At 47.0% G+C, this 19,714-nt stretch overlaps 1 protein-coding gene across 7 annotated transcripts in view; it reads right to left on the reverse strand.

Moving 5' to 3' along the window:
• The window catches only part of DLGAP3 (DLG associated protein 3), a 1,860,282-nt gene that overhangs the window by 1,386,178 nt on the left and 454,390 nt on the right, over window positions 1-19,714 (reverse strand). For all 7 annotated transcript variants that reach the window (XM_069622569.1, XM_069622570.1, XM_069622573.1 and 4 more), the window contains exon 3: window positions 5,992-6,040. The gene's annotated coding sequence lies outside the window, so the exon portion shown is untranslated. The remainder of the gene's footprint in view (window positions 1-5,991; window positions 6,041-19,714) is intronic.

Raw genomic sequence — 19,714 nt, forward strand, 5'->3', positions numbered from 1 at the left:
GTCTTATCGCAATGGATTGTTGCACTGGGGCAATTTCTGGTTTGGTGCAAATTCTGATGAAAAACTGCACTGCGCCAGTGCAAGGTTTGTGCAAGGCGGGCGTGCGGTTCACAGCGTGGGTAATCTCTGTTGCCGCCCCACAGCTGGACGCAGTGGTGAAACTTACAGGCATGTGGCATCAACTGGTGCACAGTTGCTGATCCAGCAAGATGGGGTGCATGTCTCCCTCCCTAATGCACATCCCTCTCTATTTATTTATTTATTTTATTTATTACACTCCCAGACCCTCAGGTAGCACGGCGTGGTTACAAGACAGCTTAGAGATTGGTCATACATTGTTACAGAGCAGGTCCGATTTTTTTATTCCTAGGGCTGCTCTTAGGACTTTATTTTGCAGAAGTTGCATTTTGGATAGATTGGTATTGGGTGTGCCTAGTAGTAATACATTGCAGTAATCCAATTTCGATAGTACTAAGGCCCAGGCCAAGGTAAGGCAATTTGCTGGTGTCAGAAATTGTCGGCAGAGAGCAATACGTTTGGAAGTGTAGGCCGTGGAGGAGGCTAGCACGTTGATATGTTTAGTCATAGTAAGACTGGCGTCGAGGTAGACTCGTAATGTTTTCACTTGCTTCAGCACTGGAATACAGGTGCCATCGATATTAATAGCTCAGTAATCTGGGTGGAGAGCCGCTATTTTAGCTGGGGATCCTACGATGAGGATTTCTGTCTTCTCATCATTGAGACAGAGACTATTTAGTCCCATCCAGTTTTGGATGATGACGTAAATTTTGTTGATGGTTGCGGTGTCCTGGTCATAGTTATCTGTGAGTGGTATGAGGATCTGGGTGTCGTCCACAAAATTGGTGTAGGTGACACCCATGTCGTCTAATGCTGAGAAAAGGAGTTTGGTGTACGCATTGTACAGAGTGGGGGAGAGACATGATCCTTGGGGCACTCCTATGGGGACTGGGATGGGGTTGGCCGCTTCTTTGCCTATGGACACTCTGGATGTGCGATCGGTTAAGAAGGATTTCACCCATGCAGTGGCTTCGCTGGAAAAGTTGAAATCCCGAGCGAGTGAGGTGCATAATTTATCATGGTCCACCAGATCAAATGCTGCAGAGAGGTCCAGCAGCAGGAGTATACAGAGTTTCCCTGTATCTCTAATGGCAGCCATCTGTATTTTAAGGTCCAAAAGTGCTGTTTCTGTATTATGGCTCGCCCTAAAGCTTGATTGTCTAGTGCCGAGGAGCTGATGCGATTCCAGGTGAGTTTAGATTTGATTATAAGCTAATTTGTCAATGATTTTGAGTAGGAAAGGGACCGTGGTTATGGGACGACAATTAGTCGGAATAGTGGGGTCTAGATTTGTTTTTTTTTAGAAGCGGGGTAACCCAGGCTTCTTTAATGCAAGCTGGAACTGTATTGTAATTGAAGGAAGAGTTCACAAATTTGGTAATGGTGGGGGTCAAGGTGGAGGCACATGCTTTGATTAGTTTGGCAGGAACAGTGTCTCCTTTGCAATTAGAGGCTTTTAGTTTGGAGATAGTGTTGAGTACAAGTTCTTGGGTGACAGGTGTGAAATGGAATAAGGGATTGGGGTTATCGCTGGTGGCAGGGAGGGGGTTAGAGGTGGTGGAGTTTTTATCTGCTAGTAGTAGTCTTTTGGTGATTATTTTATTTCTGGAGCACAGCAATTTTGGAGGCAAGTGCATCTTGTATGGTGGTACACCATTCTTTGCTGGCGTTGGTGGGCGTTTTGGCTGGTAGGGGGTTTTCTAGTTCTCTAAGGATAGAGAAAAGTTCTTTAGAGTCAGATGCTGCATTGCTAATGCGGGCGTTTTAGGAATTAGCTTTGTGGGAGCTGATGGCTGTTTTGTAGGTTTTGTTGGCATCCTTAAAAGCGTTGGCTGAGTCAGAGGTGAGGAGTTTACTGTGGGCGTGTTCAAGAGAGCGTTTCTTCCTTCTTAGGGCGACTAGTTCTTCATTAAACCAGATGTTGGTTTTTCTGTTGACACGTCGCGTTTTAGTTGTGATCGGAGCTACTACATCGATAGCAATGGAGAGGCATTTGTGGTAATACTCGGCAATGGCAGTGGGATCGTTACTACAGATTGAGTGGGTTTCTAGTGTTTTGTTAAGGGTGGGGTCAAAGTTCTCTATAGTGAGCTTCCTGGGATTTCTGCTTTCAATGGTGTCCATTATTTTGGCCTTAGGAGAGCAGGGGTCATCACTCGTGAGAGTGAATTCTACGCAGAAATGGTCTGTCCAGCTAAGTGGAGTAATTGGGCCTAAGGTAATTTTGGTGTTGAGGGTGAGGATCCAATCAAGGGTTCTGCCCTTGATGTGGGTGGGAGCATTAACGAGTTGGCTGAAGTTCATGTCTTTGTGTGCAAGGTGAAGGGCGGCTGCTTTAAGGTCTTGGTCATCATTGAATCCAAGATTCAAGTCCCCAATGATTATGCATTTAGTGTTAGGTTTTAAGATGGGCGCAAGTAATAAGGGGATGTCTGTTTCTGGGTGGCTATTAGTGCTCAGGTTTCTGTAGATTACCACAATATTGATTGGAGTATTTGCGTTCATGGCGAGTTTGGCGAGTAGTAGTTCATATCCTGCGATAGTTTCAATAGAGGTTGATCTGATTTGGATGCTATTTTTCGCTATGATGGCAACACCTCCTCCTGTGGAGATGGTTCTGTCAGTTCTAAGAATGGTGTAGTCTGGTGGGATAGCCAGTGCTAGCAGTGGTCCAGAAGCTTGGTGGAACCAGGTTTCTGTGATTACTAGTAAGTCCAGATTTTGTTCAATGATTAGATCATGTATTTCAATAGAATGGGTTCCTTGGGATTGGGCATTAATGAGGGCATTTTGGAGGCTGATGGGAAGTTTGGGGTCCTTTACGCGAGCATGATTGGTTGTTTGAGGGGTGGGAGTATTAGGATTACTGTTGGTGTTTATTGCTATAGATGGTGCTGACTTTTTATTTTTATTCTTCCCGTAGTCCACGGGTTTGGGCGGTCTGGAGGGCAGGGTAGTGGGAGTAGAGCTGTGGCGGAGTACTTTAGTACGTGCTCTTAGGCGGGGCGTCCTATCATTCCCTAAAATGGGATATGTTTTGGCGTTAGCTATGAGTTTGGGGAGTGATAAAAGGTCATCTGTGTGAGTTGATGGAAGAGACTTTTCCTCACCTATTGTGTTACGGTCATTGAAGCTGAGGGTGTGGCTAGAAGTGGGGGGGAATGGAGGAGTGAGTGGGAGAAATGGAGTTGGACATGGGGTTGGGTAATGTCTCGGGCATGCCAATCTTACGAGACTGTTTCTGAGAGTGAGGAAGTAGTTGCCTGTGCAGGGTGTGTCGACTTGGACAAGGCAGAATGGGAACATGATGACCAATATCCAGTCTATCATAGCTGTATCTGGTATAGTACGGTAGGGAGGGACTAGGTTGGCTTATTCAACTGCAATTGGGCCGTGGGCTAAATCAGGCATATGGTGGGTGGAGGGCAAGTTCAAGCACTGTGTGGGCATAGAGCTAGTACAGTCTAGAACAGGCGCAGACCCATGGTAGGCATAGAATTAGTCAGGTACAGAATGGGCATGGATCTGGTCTAGGCTAGTGCATGCAAGGGCACAGAATTCGGCATAGGGCTAGTGCAAACACAAACTAACATGCCGAGTAAGACAGTTGTGTTATATCTAGTGGCTGGACAGGCAGGTTCAGGGTGGGCCTGCAAAGTATGGGCAGGGCACATATAGGCTAAATGCCGCTAGCAAAGGTAGGGCACACATAGGCTAAATGCAACTATCAAAATGCAGGGCACACATAGGCTAAATGCAACTATCAAAGTGCAGGGCACACATAGGGTAAATGCCGCTAGCAAAGGTAGGGCACACATAGGCTAATGTTGCTATCAAATTTCAGGGCACACCTAGGCTAAATGCAACTATCAAAATGCAGGGCACACATAGGCTAATGATGCTATCAAATTGCAGGGCACACCTAGGCTAAATGCAACTATCAAAATGCAGGGCACACATAGGCTAATGACGCTATCAAATTTCAGGGCACACCTAGGCTAAATGCAACTATCAAAATGCAGGGCACACATAGGCTATGGGTCTGTATACCCCTCTGTCCCACCTCGCTATGGATCTGTATACCCCACTGTCCCACATCGCTATGGATCTGTATACCTCTCTCTCCCCCTCTCTATGGATCTATATACCCCCTTCACCTCCTCTCTATGGCTCTGTATATACCCCTTTCTCCCTGCCTTTGGATAGAGATGTACCCTGACAAGCCTAGCCTTCCCATGGTATGCATAGTGTTGCAACCTATCACTGCCCCCCTTGTTGCTCAGCACTCTGTTGCTACACAGATAGCGCATGCCTACACAAGGCAAGCCCAGCCAATCTACAGAGGCTCTTCCGGGCGCATGCGCCCCTCGTGACTTAAAAAGCAACCCAAGTCCTGCCCCTACTGCGACAGGTCCACACAGACCAAGAAGAATCCTAACCCACGACTACACACTCAACCCGAGAAGATGGAGTAATTAGCCTCTAGCTTCGTAAGACGAAGAAAACGAGAGAGAAGCTTGCTGGGTGCCCTCCTGTTTCACTTGCCTGGGATGGAAGGCTTTGACGGGCGACCGCCATGGCTTAGAACCTGTCTCTCCCAAGCATGGGACTTCCTCTCAACCCAGAGACACCAAGCGAGCATCAGCAACAGGCCTTCTGTTGGCATACTTGGCATTCCCGGTAGAGAGATCCACCTGGTAGATGATACACGTATGTCACTGAGAGGAACAACAAACTAAACACGAGGGACCGACTCCACATTTCATACGAACAGAACTGAAGGGAGGGGATGAGTGAGATGAGAACATATGGCATCTTGGAATGAGCCGCCTCCCAGCAGACATAGGGCCTCATTACGAGCATGGAGGTAGGCATAACGCTTTTAGTGGCATGGCTACCCCCATACCGGGTACCAGGTCTGGGTCCCGCAAAAGGGGACTTACTGGGCCATTCCGATCTTGGCGGACCCGGTAAATCCCTTTCGTGGGACCCGGACACGGTACATCCCCATTCCCATTTGAGCCCCCATATGGCTCAATGGGAATGAGGAAGATGCTAACAACGGGCCTGTTAATGACCCGTTAGCATCCTGGTCTGCTAGCGGGTCCCGCTAAGGACGCCTGGTCTGACCAGGCCTTCCAGAGCGGGACCCGCTGCAGACCTCGTAATAGGGCGGCCTGGAATGAACGGTGCCGGTCCCTTCCCGGTACCATTCATTCCGTGGCCGCCTACCTCGTAATGGGTCCCATAGTGAAGAAACCAGCAGGGAATTCATGGAAGTGGCTTGGGACAGAAGGCGTTAAAGATTAAAAACAGTCAAGCTGGGGTAAAGCTGAAGACCATACAGGGTCTTTCACATAAGAGCATCAAGAAAATGGCAGGCGAGATGGTCATGGGAGTTCTTATGGGATGCCAGACTGGCACAATTGTATTTTTGAATCCCACACTTAACCACAATCTTGGGGAAATCCGTGTACCTTCCTGCGCCCCCGTTCCCTTTCCAGCCTAAACCCGGAAGTATATCAGCAACTGCCGGTGAAGTGGGCAAACCCGGAAGTATATCAGCAACTGCTCGTGAAGTGCCAGAAATCAACTAGAACGAAGAGGACGGGAGCTGCTTCCCGTTAGCGCTGGTGCTTTCTATGTGGCCAAGGCGGTGCTGACGCTGTCCATGTAAAGCCATCCAGGTGCCCAGTGGGTGTAAACTGGGCATTACAATCAGAAGCACTGGCTGACCCCGCCCATGAAGCAGTCCTGCCCCGCAGCCGCCGCTGCCAGCCTGGCAACTCCAAAGTCTGCTCAGGGGAACCTCTCTGTCACTTATTGACATCAAACAACCTTATGCAGAAGACACCTCTACACACGGCTGAACGCTTTTAAATTACAGTAACTTGGAATAGTCACACATCTTACCTATTCTAGCTTTGCTGCTGGAGTGGACGACATGCTTTTCATCTGTACCCTAGAAAAACACAGAAACAATATTTAAGAAAAATGGAGAACATCAAAGGTTATCTATAGCGCCAAGTCACAAGAGGTCGCAGGCGCTACTCAACATGTGCCGTTAAAGCCAATACGGTAGGCGTTCTTAATTAGTTTACATTTTTATTTTATAGTCGACGGCTTTTTTTGTTGTGTGTTGTGTGTGTAGAACGTGGTGCTCTGATGTGTGTGTAGCGCTTCTGAGACTCTGAGCAGGGAACATAGGAAGGCAGTTGCTATGAGATGGACAGATGTGTGATAAAGGGAGGTACTGAAGGAGCCCATCACATTAATGGCAGTCGTGAAAGAGCCGAACAGATCAGCACTACTACAAAATCCATAGAACATTAAAAGGTCGATAACACAAGTTACAAGAGATAACAGGTCGCTGACACTGAAGAGCAAGGATTAGAGGTCAGAAGCACCCAGGGTGGGGACGCTGGCCAATCAGAAGGATAGGAAAAAACAGGCTGTCCTTCATGGTACAAGCCGCGTTCCGATCTGCCTTGGCAGTCCGAGCCCCTTTCCCTTCGCTTCCCCGCTCCCCCCTCACCAAATAGCACCTTTCATACACAGGTGGCAATGGTGATTTTTCAAAAAATAAGCACACTTATTTAGCGCGGCCCAGCGTCACGCAGTGATGCTCTTGAGAAGTTAGGTTTCATGTTTATGACGTCACAGTCATCAACATGGAAAAGGGACTTCCTGACAGCACTGCGCGTTGCAAGAAAGGTACGTTTATTCTAAAATAGGGAACAAATAAAATGCCCCTCTGTTGTGTGCCAACCCTTTCAGTAATGGCACCGCCACCCTGGTTAAGGCACCCACAACTTGGGCAGCAGGCCGTTACCTACAGGGTCGGCCCGCTATCTCGTGGCATATTGCATAGTTGAAGTGCTCAGCAGATCACCAGGATACACTACTAGTAAAGTCACCCTATAAATATAGTTCTCTTAGGATGTCTGTGCATTGGGAACAGAGCACAGGCCCAGCCATCTCTACCCTGACACAGGAAAAAACTCTGCACGCAGACACACACGCCATATCACAGCCATTCCACCCTCACACACAGACCCTGAGGCTGTCAGAATCAGCATATATGCTTCAATGCTACACACATTTTAACGTTAGGGTGTGTGTTGCAAGAATTGAAAGGATCGCCAGGCCCAACGTGCATTGTGTGATCTGTGGCTGAAGCAAGAACCCATTTATCACAGACATATTTGTGAAATACAAAGATATAAAGTCATTCTTATGTTACCAAAATGCTCTTTGATTTTATGCAAAGCAGTCTGGAATCCTGACTAGTGCTATTTGTCAGTTTCCCCTTTCCAAAAAAGGGTATTTCGAAAGAATACCACAGGCATGTACCAGGAGGCCCATATTGGAATGATAACTTTTCATCAGAAAACAATGTATATGGCTATTCCAGGTTTTGAGGATGGGCGTTGTTCAGTAAGACAACTGTACAACGACTACAACACAAACTGAAAGTGAATATTAGAAATAAACATTGGCACCTTTTAAAAGAGAGAGTTTAGCCAGGTAACCAGTGCAGTTTCAGTTTCAGGGCAGAGAGATGGTGTGCATGGGAGATGAGCAGATGGAGTTTGTGTATGGGAGATGAGCAGTGAGAGGGTGTTTGTATGGGAGATGAGCAGAGAGAGGGTGTGTGTATGGGAGATGAGCAGTGAGAGGGTGTTTGTATGGGAGATGAGCAGAGAGAGGGTGTGTGTATGGGAGATGAGCAGAGAGCGTGTGTGTTTGTATGGGAGATGAGCAGAGAGTGTGTATGGGAGAGGAGCCACAAGATGGTGTGTGCATGGGAGATGGGAAGAGAGAGGCTCTGTGTGTGGGAGATGAGCAGAGAGAGTGTGTGTGTATGGGAGATGAGCAGAGAGAGTGTGTGTGTTTGGGAGATGAGTAGAGCGTGTGTGAGGTTTGGGAGATGAGCAGAGAGAGGGTGTGTTTGGGAGATGAGCAGAGCGTGTGGTTTGGGAGATTGGCAGAGAGGGTGTGTGTATGGGAGATGAGAAGAGAGAGTGTGTATGTATGGGAGATGAGCAGAGAGAGTATGTGTATGGGAGAAGAGCAGAGAGAGTGTGTGTGTATGGGAGATGAACAAAGAGAGTGTGTGTGTTTGGGAGATGAGCAGAGCGTGTGTGAGGTTTGGGAGATGAGCAGAGAGAGTGTGTGTTTGGAAGATGAGCACAGCGTGTGGGTTTGGGAGATGGGCAGAGAGGGTGTGTGTAAGGGAGATGAGCAGAGGGAGGGTGTATGTATGGGAGATGAGCAGAGAGAGTGTGTGTGTATGGGAGATGAGCAGAGAGAGGGTGTATGTATGGGAGATGAGCAGAGAGAGTGTGTGTGTGTATGGGAGATGAGCAGAGAGAGGGTGTATGTATGGGAAATGAGCAGAGAGAGTTTGTGTGTTTGGGAGATGAGCAGAGCGTGTGTGAGGTTTGGGAGATGAGCAGAGAGAGAGTGTGTGTTTGGGAGATGAGCAGAGCGTGTGGGTTTGGGAGATGGGCAGAGAGGGTGCGTGTATGGGAGATGAGCAGAGAGAGTGTGTGTGTATGGTAGATGAGCAGAGAGAGGGTGTATGTATGGGAGATGAGCAGAGAGAGTGTGTGTATGGGAGATGAGCAGAGAGTGCTACATAGGTGCAGGGGGTACTCTGCGTACTGCTGGTAACATGCATTTAACATGTAGTGTAGCTTTCGGTCATCAGTCAAGTATTTTCGTATTTCATGCCCCATTTCCCCTAACCAGCAAGTGTCTATTTTGTGCCTCCTCTTTTCCCCATCGCTCAGTTGGTGAGAGCTCTGCTAAATGGTTTAACTGTAATGGTCTTGGCCAACTCCAAGAAGAGGGCTTTCACCGTTAATGGGTGGAATCGATACAGGGGCTTTGTATTTATGCTGAACACCAATGCACCCCTGTGCCCCCCCCCAAATCAGAAGGTAGGGGATGCTCCTTGAACAGTTCATATTCTAAGACAGAGCTCAAGCAAAGGCACGCCAGCTTTCTTAAGCCCCAGCGCATGAGCGTCATCCTGGCTCCAGTCCCATAGTTTAATAAAGTTTCTCTAGATGGACACTCGCTCAGTAATACATAAGGGCAGCAGACCTAAAGCATATGCATGATAGATTTATTTTATTTTATTTTAGTATTTATATAGCGCGCTGCAACCCGTGGGCATAGAGGCGCTGGGAAGGATATGTATGCAGGCTTGCTTAAGGGTTACAAGATAGCGGGCCAGTACAATAAATAAGACAGTTACATCTATTACAGAGGGTTACAATTCGGGTGCAGTAGGCAGAGACTGTCATAAACTGGGCGCTGGGGGATGAGCTTAGGCAAAAAACTCAGTCTTCATGGCTTTACGGAAGGTTGTGTGTGATTCGATCATCCTGAGTTGGGAAGGGAGGGAGTTCCATTGAGTTGCAGCCAAGGTAGATGCCATTTAAAGGTGATTGCTTTTTGTGTTTAGGTTTGAATGCCCACGTTTAGGCCGTTAGTGCTCGGCTGTGGCTGGCCTGGGACTCAAGGGTGGCAGCTTGAGTATGAGGTGCTCAGTATTCTAATGTTGGTTGGAAAAGTTGTTTAAGAGATTCAAGTGTGCTGCATATGGTTAGTTCAGAGGTTTTGTGTGTAGAGCTCATTCCACGGTGTGCAGAGGGTGTGGTGTTTGTTGAAGGAAGGGAGGTGAATGGTGTCTTTTCCTTCCTGGATGCCTAATCTGTGATGGTACTGCAAGAATGTTGAGTGAGTGCACAGAAGGTTTGTGTCTTAAGGGCATTCTGCACCCAGGCAGTTAGAGCAGAGCGCCTGGGTGGTGGGAGTCAGTGGGCTCCTGCCCCGTTCCATATTACCCGGATGTATACCTATACTGTTCCTGTCCTCTTGTAACCTGCACCTACTAAAGGAACCTCTTAAGGACATACCTGCTGACTCCAGAGTGTCACTTCATAACAGTTACAAAAGTACTCTGCTTATTACCGATGCTCTTTGCTTAGTTACAGAGGTACCCCGATTAGTTACAGAGGTTCTCTGCTTACTTTCAGAGATACCCTTGTCAAACTAGAAATGATATCATGCCTCCTATTGCATTGAATATATGTATATTGGCCTACACCAAGCTGCTCGTGAGCTACTTGTGAGAAAATTTGTGTTGCTAGGTCCTGACCCTAGAATCAATGTAAACCGCCATTTTAGGTTCTCTCTCTATGCAAAGTCACCCTGTGAGTTAAAATGGTGGGCAGTGTTTTTCTGTTTGTAACTTGGCCGTCTTGACCTCTACATGCAAGTTAATGTTGAAACTGCCACAGGGTAAATGTTAGGGTCATGTAATGAGACCTTGTCCTTCATTGACCTGTAGATCAAGGATTACCTGTGTCAACGAAACTGATCCATGAACATATATTAACTGCAATGTCGTTTGAATAACGGAATGGGAACGCCTGTTTAACTACATTGTATAAACTATGTCCTAAGGCTTAATGTTAAACCTAGAGAATACACTGTTGCCATTTTTGACTTGTTGATGTGTAAACCAAAGATGAACTAGATACATATAGACGAACAAATTAGAAATGAACCTGGCACGAACCCTAGCCCCGTGTATGATTAACCTGTAGAAGGCTGGACATCGTTACAAAAAACTGTATAAATATGCTCATGTCCAGATGGTAATTCCTGTTCACTGCCCACATTGAATTGCTGGTATTCTCTGTGGTGTACTGACAGCCAAATAGCTATTTGTGTACTTTGTTTTCTAACTGTTCAGTTTTGCAATAAAGATTCTGGGAATCTTTACAAGCCCGTGTTGGTGTATTTATCTTTGCATGGTGTAAAAGCCTTGATATTTGTATTGTTCTATTCCACACCCTGTTTAGTTACAGAGGCACCCTGCTTATTACAGAGGCTCTCTGCTTAGTTACAGCGGTGCTCTGCTCAGTTACAGAGACACCCTGCTTATTACAGAGGCTCTCTGCTTAGTCACAGAGCTACCCTGCTTAGTTACAGTGGTTGTTTGCATAGTTACAGAGGTTCTCTGCTTAGTTACAGAGGTACCCTGATTAGTTACAGAGTTACCCTCCTTATTACTGATGCTCTCTGCTTAGTTACAGAGGTACCCTGATTAATTACAGAGGTACCCTGCTTATTACTGATGCTCTCTGCTTAGTTACAGAGGTACCCTGATTAGTTATAGAGGTACCCTGCTTATTACTGATGCTCTCTGCTTAGTTACAGATATACCCTGCTTGCTTAGTTACAGAGGTGCTCTGCTTAGTTACAGAGGTACCCTGCTTAGTTAAAGGGGCACCCTGCTTAGCTAAAGAGGCACCCTGCTTAGTTACAGAGACACTCTGCTCAGTTATAGAGGTACCCTGATTAGTTACAGAGGCTTTCTACTTGGTTACAGAGGTGCTCTTCTTAGTTACAGATGTACCCTGCTTAGTTAATGAGGTATCCTGCTTAGTTACAGAGGCACTCTGCTTAGGTATAGAGGTCCCCTGCTTAGATAAATAGGTCCCCTGCTTAGTAACAGTGGCTCTCTGTGTTTAATTACAGAGGTCCACTGCTTAGTTACAGAGGCTCTCTGCTTGGTTACAGAGGTACCCAGTTTTGTTACAGAGGTACCCTGCTTAGTTACAGAGGTACCCTGCTTAGTTACAGGGGAAACCATGCTTAGTTACAGAGGCTCTCTGCTTAGTTACAGAGGTCCACTGCTTAGTTACAGAGGTTCTCAGATTAGTTACAGAGGTGCACTGCTTAGTTACTGAGGTACCCTGCTTAGTCACTGAGGTATCCAGCGTTGTTACAGAGGTACCCTGCTTAGTTACAGAGGTACCCAGCTTTATCACAGAGGTACCCTGCTTAGGTACAGAGGTACCCAGTTGTATCACAGAGGTACCCTGCTAAGTTACAGAGGAACCCTGCTTTGGCCCTGAGTGGGGAAAGCCCAGCAGGCTGATGTGCAACCTATGATGGCGAGAGGTCTCCATAGCTTTGAACGCTAGGGAGTTGCAGAAAGTGAACTGTGCAGCACAGCACTGAAGGTTCCAACATGCATCACTAATGAGTTCCCCGGGTTATGCCAACATCTCCCCTCTCGTACACAAAACTCCTACAGCCTTGTGGCTTCCTGGCTGGGGTGCAGGTATCAGTGATCTCCTCTCATTGGTCACTAACACTTACCTTCCCAGGACATAACTTGCTTCCACTCCTGCTGGTCATTCTGGAAAGGAGACTGGGTCAGGGCGCCCTCTTGCTAAACACCCACCTGGGTGCGGCCTGCATGCTATCTCATCTTATATGAGCAGCTGAGTGCCGTTGCCACGTGTGGAGCCAGCGTTGGGCAGGGCATTTCTGGACAGTAGCACAGTACTGTTGGCGGAAGGGCAGGAAAGCATGCATGTGGTCACGCGGGAGGTATTGATGGATTGCCCTCCCCTTCTCCGATAGACATATCCCTGCCGGAGAGGCAGGGAGGCTCAAGAGAATTAGTGAAAACAGGAGCCACCGTAGTCAGGTGACATAAGGAAATGGGCAACTGGGCCAATACTAACTCATAATGAATGGTCAAGCCAAGGACGCCCAGCTGCACGCGGCCTAAGCAACAGGATCACCTGGCATTCTGTACCTCCATTTCCAGAAAGGAGGAGAGGTAGTAGGACTGGCACAGTGTGCACGATGCCAGGTAACTCCCTTACTAATAACTCATAATGTGAAGAGAAACCCCTCCATATGGAACCCTCCCAAGTGAGCATGCGCGCGTTAGCGCGAGGGCATCCTGGTACTTAAAGCGTAATAGACTTCAGGTGTAGATGTGTAATTTACAAAAATAATAATAGCGTCACTTCCACAGAAGGCAATGTCCCCTTCCTACCTCCGGGGCACTTCACCAAATGTGGAGCAAAAGAAACCTCACCTAATAAACATGCTACTAACTGCAATAACCTCCAAAGGAGGGATGACTAAAGGGAGGAAGGATAGCTCATGGGCAACGCGCCACAGCGCAACACAGGGTTTAATCCTGAACCTGCCCTTAGAAACCACTCGCTGGTATTAAGCGTCTTAGAGGCTGATATGAGCAATTATAATTACAAAGGATCCTGCCTGCGCCCTGCAAAGAACCGCCCCCGCCCCCAAGCATGTGGCAAGACTACTTAAAATGCACGAATATCCAAACTAGGAAAAATAAAGTCATTTTCAAAAATCTTGATTCTTTTGTTTCAGTGCATGTTGCAGGTGGTTTTTGATTATAGTGATAGCCTGACCTTTCTGGGTGCAGAGAAGTGGCCACAGCCCAGCAGCCCGAGTCTTTGGTAGGTAGGCCTTCAGGTGAAGTGAGTGCCGCAAAGAGGGCTCTGGGAATTTAGCACTCCTGCCCGCGGCTGAATTTAAAGGTTATTCCCATTGGCACATCAGGGCCTTCCTCTGGGGCTGCACTACTTATGCATTCCCAATTCCTATAAAAAGTAACTACAATGGCCATTGTCCTTTTACTATTTCCATTGCCAGGAAGGTCGGCCGGAAAAAGGAAGGACTACAGTCTGGAGCCCGAGGAGATCAGGTACGTGAGGGATGGTCCGGAGGAGGCACATTGCAGGACTTGGGGGCGGGGAGCAGGGGGACAGCAGCCAAGAAAAAAGAATATGGCTCACCTGGGAGACAGGCAAAGGAGTACAGAATTTGTACTCGAGGATTCCGGCTAAATTCCTGGACTCCTGATTGGCCAGTGCCTCACATCTGTTTGATGTAGAGCGACCTCTATAATAAGAATACAGCCAGGGCAACATTGCTCACTCCTGTATTGAGTAGGTGATGGGAGACAAACACTCACAGTCTCTTCTCTAGTGACAATTGTCACATAATAACATGAGTCGTTTTGATAACACTGCTTAATATGTATGCATTTCTATGATTAAACTGTGTCAATAACAGCATGCATACATTCCAATGATCTATGTTCATGCAACATATGATCTTAATTAATGTTTGTAAATAAACACCAGATGTCCTCTAAATCAGGTATCAAATGTTGCCCGCTTTCTCTAATCACATTGTACAATGTACCTGTGAGCCCTGTCAACAAAGGTCAGCCTATAGCTCCCAGAAGCAGCATTGGACAGTTCAGAAGTTAATTACACAACTTTCTTTTGCAGCTTTAACTAGGTCAGCGGTCTGCAACTGTTGGCTCCCCAAATGTTTTGGACTACAACTCCCATCAGACCTACCTAGCATAGCCAATGGTGTGGGATCATGGAAGTCATAGTTCAACATATCCGGGGCGCCTCAGGTTTCATACCCTTGACCTAGGTGAACTAGGCAGGTATGTTTGAAAAGTGGGGTGTGACATCCAGGGAGACAAGTCATTGGTCAATAGGGAGAGAGTTCATTGTTAAATGTTTAAGCTATAGGTTATTTTACAGTTTCAATGCATAACTAACCAAGATTTGCAACGTTGGCATACACCAGTATCCCGCCCACCCATAGTCAAGGCGCTCGTTAAGGCGCTCGTTATCTGTCCGGGCTGGAACTCACTTAGCGCCTCGTTGAGTTTGTCATTGCAGTAAAAAAGTGCCAGTAACGGAATACTGGCCCTTTTGCCGCACCGCCAAATTTAAAGTTCCAAAATGAAACTCGGAAATTCCACACATTTTCATCCACGCAAAACCATTACCACATGTGGCAATTTCTGCATGCAGTAATTACCGACTGCGCTGGACTCCAATGGGACTCCAAAATAACAAATAACTGAAGGGTCCACCTGACTTTAAATCCTGCAATCCCTTCCCGTTACCGCCTGTTTACCACATGCGTTAGTGGTAGCAGAGTTTGGCGGTATTTATAAACTGTAAAGGAAGCCTACTCGACACAGAGTGGAAACGTCCCTAGCACAGGACAGTCCGTGAAGACCGGCCCGGAGACCGGGCGAGTCAGGTGACCGGGCGAGTCAGGTGACTGACTGTAGGAAGCCCCAGTGCCCAGCAGATTGCACCGGGCATTTCTGCTGCCAAGGCTTAGCCGAATAAGAGGTTTAGGGACATTTACAAGAAATGCAAATGAAAGAAGCCATGTCCAACATGGCGCACCCGGTGTGGGGGAGCGCGGCATACCAACCTCTGCCCTCAATAACCACTGCCAGCCTCTGCCCCACCGGGGCGTTAGGAAGTGCCTGAGCGGAGTGCTCAGTGCCAGCTTGGAAAGTTGGCAGGAGTGATTATAATTTTGTTGTTTTTTGAACGATCACTACATGCAATTAAAAATGTGAAAAAAGGCCTGTGTTATCGCTGCCAATCAGAAGCCCCCCTGCCAGGGATGAGATTACCGCCGGGCTCTGGCAGGAATAATGAATTCGTGTATTAAGGTGGTGGCAGAGAGACAAATGTTTTTGCATAAACATTAAAAGGAATAATTCAGCTGAAGGGCTTTAAATGCAACTTCTGGCACTTGCTCTTCTGTCTGGGGGTTGGGTCCTGCCCTTCTCTGGGATTAAGTCGTACTGACTCACACCACACTGGCCTTCCAGTTCCACAACTTCCCCAACACAATGCCGGATAAGCAAAGATAGCAAGAAACACTTAATTCTTTGCACTTTTTTTTTGTTGCTTTTAGTGTTTTTTGCAACATTTTTTATTAAGATTTTTCAAAGCAGAACGACCAGTGTAATACAAATAAAAAAAGTGACAAATATAATAAAACCCATTTATCCGAAAAATAGACAAGTAATATTTACAAGCAAGGGACAGACAACAGAAAACAGCGAGAAAGATAGAAGCAAAGAGAAACGAAAAAGAAAACAAAAAGAGTATTCTTTTTGCACTTTTCTGTTGGTACAAATTCTTCTAAGTATACTGTCTTAACCCTAGCTGACTCGTCTGGGATTGAAAGCTCAACACACCCTGTTAAATGTCTACGGAATTTCATAGAAATGCAAAGATGTCAGACAATGCTTCTTTAGGGCATGACGAAGTCATACATAAAGAATCGAAATTGTATATTGCATGGACTGTGGTGATGGGCGTGCCTCTATGTTGTGCCACAGAGATCAACATATATATGCTGTGCCAAGTTGCCTAATTTATTTGAATGTTAAAGGTTTGGTATTGCGCATGCGTTGTATGGAAATTGTGAGGTATGAACATGTTTTGTGCACCATGGTGCCTTATAAGCCATCATGCTTGGGCCCGGAGCTCCGTATGTTATGCAATCTCTCTTTGCATTGCCCGTCCCCTATGCCCCAAACTTAAAAAGCTCATGGCACATTGCCCCTAATCTGGGACACGGCCTCACGGTGGCGACAGTATAGAGAATGGCATATTATACCTGTTATGTCAACTAGAAAAGACTTTCCTAGCCAGAGTCTCCAAGCTAGTGCTTAAGAAGGGTTCTTGGCGCGCCCATCTCTCTTTCCAATGACTTGAATTCTTTCCCTGCCCCCAGCATCTCCCAGCACTCCCTGTGCTCCTTTGCACCCGCCCCCGGGGGCCCTTTCTAAAACCCAACCACAGACACTCACCCTCTGCTGTCCCTGGGCTGCGTTCGTCTGCCGCCTTCTATGTAAGATGGTAAAATGTCCATGCATTTCTCTGCACTTTGTAATGTGATTTTGGTGTGGGAAGAATGAATGGGCTGTGGTGATGCGCATACCTCTACGAGGTACCACAGAGATACTCACGCACATACATATATATATATATATATATTACATGGACGCGGTAGCGTCCATGTAGTTATGGTTAAGTTGGTGTTTTCATAGGAAGAGCACTTTTTGGGTGGCTTATAACTTCGCTCCCTCTGGACGAATCCTCACCAAACTTAGCAAAAAAAAGTATATGGCCCACTCTGAATTTTTTTGCAGAGTTTGGAGAGGTTTGGTCCAGGGGGGGCAAAGTTATAGCGGGGGTCCCAAAACTTTTGTTTTTTCCCATAGACATAATGGGAAAAAACTTTGCGCACGCCTACAGCCCAAACCGCTGGACGGATTTACACCAAATTTGCGGCAGGAGCGGGGGCTTGGTCCCGAAAGCGTGCTTTTGCAAATTTGGTGTAAATCCATCCAGAAGTTTTTTTTAAAAATGACCAAAATGTAAGGCAAAATAATTAGTGATATCTCCGTTCGCTCCGTGGACAGACTTCCCGGTTCGCTCCGCGGACAGTGCCCTGATTGGCCGAGCGGCTTGCGCGATGTCCATGGACATCCGACGTGTTCGCTGAATGGATGGCATGGGGCGTGGAGCGCGTCACATTTTCTGTGGCGCCCCCCATCTTGCATTCGCCGACGACCGCGTACAGCGCGGTGAAACCTGGATTAAAAATTGTATTTAGTGGAGTGTGTTGGTGTGTAAGAGTGTTTGGGGAGGGTGGGGGAGTATGAGATAGGTTCAATGTTCAGTTTTTTTTAATGTGCTAGACACTTTTGTTGTGTTCGATTTGTCTTCGGACAACACTGAATTTCATAGGTTTTTAGTTGCGCAACTTAACCAGAACGTCCCGTTAACAAAGTTTTTTTACTGAATATATATATATATATATCCTGTAACAAGTTGCCTCATTTATATTATTGTTATATAAACATATATATATATATATGAGTGCAAAAAAAGTGTTACATTTGCGGAATACTTGCGGCGCAAAATCAGAAAACCAAAGTAACTCACCATTTACAGCAAACTACGCAACCATAACTCGCGGCCCCACCACGCACTGCTAAGACTAAAGCAGATGACATCGAAGATGACATCATTAATGGCACCATTGATGACCTCACTGATCATCTAAACCGAGAAGTATTTCTTTGGCATTATTTACTGAACCACATGCAAAAAATGGATGTCCCCCAAACCCCAAGAGTGAGAATCAGGGGCAGCGAGAGATAGGGGGGAGTGGGGGATGAGAGGAAGTGGAGCCCGGCCAAAAGAGAGGGAAGAAGAAAGGCAGGAGAGAGAAGATGAGACCGCCATAGACTGTGAAAGCTGTCATCAGGGTTAAAAAACGACTCCTGGGAGAATTGTTTTACTGCCAATGGTCTAGTAGTTGCTTTGAAAAAAAATTGGAATACATCATTGCACAACAATAAATAAGATGGCAACAATGGTTGCCCTTGCGGGCCATACCAGCTGATAACGGCCCAACATCAAAATGAATAGCCTGTGTAAGATGAGGGTGATTACTGGGAGTGACGGCCCTTTGCTAGGCCTGTATGGTGCGCCACAGCGGCCATTGTCGTCATTAGCATCCGCTAATGGAGCTAACGTTTTTTGATGTTAAAGCAGCATAATTTCATGAAAAGGAAAGGAGCCCGAAGAAAGATGGCCGCCAGAAAAAAGAGGGAAGGATGCTAAAATATGAGGCCCTTTTCAGCTTCTACTGCTAAAGCAGCGTGAGGAACAAGAAGGAGGCGAGAGATAGGTGGGTGTTCATGGGGGACTTGATTTGAATGGCTGAACCTCCTGGGCCGATGGTCTTCCAGACTGCCACTCACAAGAACTTACCTCTCTGCCTTGAATGGCTGAACCTCCTGGGCCGATGGTCTTCCAGACTACCACTCACAAGAACTTACCTCTCTGCCTTGAATGGCTGAACCTCCTGGGCCGATGGTCTTCCAGACTACCACTCACAAGAACTTACCTCTCCGCCTTGAATGGCTGAACCTCCTGGGCCGATGGTCTTCCAGACTACCATTCACAATAACTTACCTCTCTGTCTTGAATGGTTGAACCTCCTGGGCTGATGGTCTTCCAGACTACCACTCACAAGAATTTACCTCTCTGCCTTGAATGGCTGAACGTCCTGGGCTGGTGGTCTTCAAGACTACCACTCACAAGAACTTACCTCTCTGCTTTGAATGGTTGAACCTCCTGGGCTGATGTTCTTTCAAACTACCACTCACAAGAACTTACCTCTCTGCCTTGAATGGTTGAACGTCCCGGGCTGATGGTCTTCCAGACTACCACTCACAAGAACTTACCTCTCTGCCTTGAATGGCTGAACGTCCTGGGCTGATGGTCTTCCAGACTACTACTCACAAGAACTTATCTCTCTGCCTTGAATAGCTGAACCTCCTCGGGTGATGGTCTTCAAGACTACCACTCACAAGTACTTACCTCTCTGCCTTGAATGGCTACTCACATGAGCTTACCTCTCTGCCTTCAATGGCTGAACCTCCTCGGGTGATGGTCTTCAAGACTACCACTCACAAGAAGATACCTCTCTGCCTTGAATGGCTGAACCTCCTGGGCTGATGGTCTTTCAGACTACCACTCACAAGAACTTACCTCACTGCCTTGAATGGCTGATCCTCCTGTGCTGATGGTCTTCAAGACCACCACACACAAGAACTTAACTCTCTGCCTCGCAGGGCTGAACCCGCTGGGATGATGGTCTTCCAGACTACCACTCACAAGAACTTACCTCTCTACCTTGAATGCATGGCTGAATGTCCTGGGCTGATGGTCTTTCAGACTACCACTCACAAGAACTTACCTCTCTGCCTTGAATGGCTGAATCTCCTGGGCTGATGGCCTTCCAGACTACCACTCACAAGAACTTACCTCTCTGTCTTGAATGCATGAACCTCCTGGGCTGATGGTCTTCTAGACTACGTCTCACAAGAACTTTCATCTCTGTCTTGAATGCTTGA

Source organism: Ambystoma mexicanum, chromosome 11, assembly GCF_040938575.1.
Source record: "Ambystoma mexicanum isolate Mex_15411 chromosome 11, UKY_AmexF1_1, whole genome shotgun sequence".
Lineage (NCBI taxonomy): Eukaryota > Metazoa > Chordata > Amphibia > Caudata > Ambystomatidae > Ambystoma > Ambystoma mexicanum.